We start from the raw sequence: 2830 nt of genomic DNA, 5'->3' as shown, positions 1-2830 counted from the left end.
TCTTTTTTTTTATTTTTTATTTTTTTTTTAAATTTATTTATTTATTTTTGGCTGTGTTGGGTCTTCGTTTCTGTGCTAGGGCTTTCTCTAGTTGTGGCGAGCGGGGGCCACTCTTCATCGCGGTGCACGGGCCTCTCACTGTCGCGGCCTCTCTTGTTGCGGAGCACAGGCTCCAGACGCGCAGGCTCAGTAGTCGTGGCTCACGGGCCTAGTTGCTCCACGGCATGTGGGATCTTCCCAGACCAGGGCTCGAACCCATGTCCCCTGCATTGGCAGGCAGAGTCTCAACCACTGCGCCACCAGGGAAGCCCCAATTTTCTTTTTTAATTGTCACCCTGTAGGGGTTACTAGCATGTTGTAAGAAATGTAAAGTCCCCCACAGATGTAGAGAACAAACATATGAACACCAAGGGGGGGAAAGCGGCAGAGGTGGGGGTGATGGTGGGATGAATTTGGAGATTGGGATTGACATATATACATTAATATGTATAAAATGATAACTAATAAGAACCTGCTATATTAAAAAAATAAATAGAATAAAATTCAAAGAAAAAAGAGAAATGTAAAGTCCCAGATCAACATCTCCATCCCCATCCAGCTTACTCCCAAGCACCCGTAGCATTGCAACCTGCTGTGAATTCAAGAAGTAGAAGCTAATTTCATCATAGACATAACCATATGAACGTAGAGAGCAACATCTCTGCCTGACATCATAGGGCACATTCCATGGAAAGTATTCTCTTTGTGTGGTTGCTTGCCGTTTGTTGTATCTGGCCCAAGCTCTTCTTTATTGGGGTGTATAACTGAGAGGTCTCCTCCTTGGGAATGAATCACATCCTGCTTTGGTTAACACGGTAGGATGTTTTCAAAAGCACGTAGCCCATGAGAACTTGGTTTGGCCAGAAATTCACTTGCTCTTTATTGGAATATGCTCTTTCATTTTGATCTTCAGGGAGTTACAAGAGGCTGTATTAGAGCTCTGTGGGTAAGTGTCAAAGATATGAGGGAGAATGGGCGAGTCGAGGTCTCCGTGAAGGGTAGGATGGAATTCTGGAAGGCCAGTGGGAGTGGGTGGAAGAGAGAAGTATTGACCACAGCCAGAATGAGCTGGGTTGGAGCGAAGAGGGCACCAAGAGGTGGTTGAGAGGAAGTTGAAAGAGGCCGTCCTTAAAAAAGAGGGGTTTCAGACTGGAGGAGCTATAGGTAACATTTAAATATATTTTTAGAATAAAGTAGAGAAAGTTACTTTGTAAAATAAATAAATAAATATATATATATATATATATATATTAGTGATAATTGAAGACACTCTTCTAAATTAAAACCAGTTCTCTTAACTTTCTGTTTTCTTCTTGGGTCACATTATGAACTCTTCCCGTGGCCACATGGCATGTGTACTTTTAGTTTCAGGGACTGCTGACATTCCAGGATATGGCCATAGATTTCTCTCAAGAGGAGTGAGAATGCCTGGGCCAAGATCAATGGGAATTGTTACAGGGATGTGATGTTAGAGAAGTATAGGAACCTGCTCTCCGTGGGTGAGGATACCTTCCTTCCAGAATTCCTTATCCACCCACAGCGTTTAGAGTCCTTCATTTGTAGAATTTTAAAAGAATAAGATAAATTATACCCACAAACTCCCAATCTTTCCTGAAACGTTGCAATCTTCTGCTTCCTACAATAGGGTTTCAGATTGCAACGTTTCAGGAAAGATTGGGAGTTTGTGGGTATAATTTATCTTATTCTTTAAAATTGCAGCCACCCTTTTAATATACTTGGTAACTGCTTGGGATGTGTCTATATGAATTGTGTACTATATGCTTCTGTTATAGTCCTTACAATATTTTATTGTCTTATCTTCTGTAACAATTTTCCATGGATTCTTTTGGCTTAAGGTACATTAAAAGGGAGACCGCAATTCTGGGACTTCCCTGGTGATGCAGTGGTTAAGAATTTGCCTGCCAATGCAGGGAACACAGGTTCGATCCCCGGTCCGGGAAGATCCCACGTGCCACGGAGCAACTAAGCCAGTGGGCCACAATTACTGAGCCTGCAAGCCACAACTACTGAAGCCAGTGCATCTTGAGCCTCTGTGCCATTTATTTTTTGGAGGATGAAACCACCTCTGAGTGATTAAAATTTAGACCAGATAGTCAAAATGCTTTATCACCTGTTCTTCTAAAACACTGATAAATGGAACAAGTTTTACTAGGGATAACAGTGTAATTGTATTCTGGAGTTCATATCGGCAATATGGTTTATGACCTTGATGCTGGATCACGACATGTCAATTGTATAACTCCTATTAATTGTCTGTTTGTTCAACGATTAAAGTTTCATGTGATCTGAGTTCTAAATAAATATATTTTTAGGCTTAACAGTTGTAACTGTGGTCCAACTCAAGACTGTTTTGAATCAGTGCATTTACTTCCCAAATTACCATTAAAATGACTATCAGAACCGGGGAAGGAGGCATCTGCATTCCCAAAAAGGTCAAGGAATTTTATGCAGATACAGCAGAGTAGCACCCTGATTGAGCAAGCCTTCCTTGAGAAACTGACTTTCAAATTCCTTCTAGGAAGTAGCAGAATGCCCCTAACCCTAATGCTTCCAACTTCAAGTATCTAAAGTAGGACAAGAGGAGGGGTTTCAGGACTGGAAATGTGGCCATGGTGTGCCTGTTGATCACATCTTTGGTGTCCAGAGCAAGCTAAGGAACTCCAGGCACAGGCTCTGATTCATAGGAACTCACCCAGCTGGAAAGTAAGATATATTGTAAAATTGTAAAAGCAATGTGACATGTTAAGGAAAAAACAAACAATATAAAATC

At 41.5% G+C, this 2830-nt stretch overlaps 1 long non-coding RNA gene across 1 annotated transcript; it reads left to right on the top strand.

Moving 5' to 3' along the window:
• Positions 1-854: 854 nt before the first annotated feature.
• Positions 855-2378, top strand: LOC116756877. The gene is made up of 2 exons (XR_004350775.1): positions 855-985; positions 1896-2378. It is a non-coding gene; the product is annotated as an uncharacterized LOC116756877 (long non-coding RNA).
• The last annotated feature ends 452 nt before the right edge of the window (positions 2379-2830 follow it).

Source organism: Phocoena sinus, chromosome 7 (genome assembly GCF_008692025.1).
Source record: "Phocoena sinus isolate mPhoSin1 chromosome 7, mPhoSin1.pri, whole genome shotgun sequence".
Taxonomy (NCBI): Eukaryota; Metazoa; Chordata; class Mammalia; order Artiodactyla; family Phocoenidae; genus Phocoena; species Phocoena sinus.
Note: the sequence above shows the minus strand (reverse complement) of the source record. Positions and strands in the feature narration are given on the sequence as shown.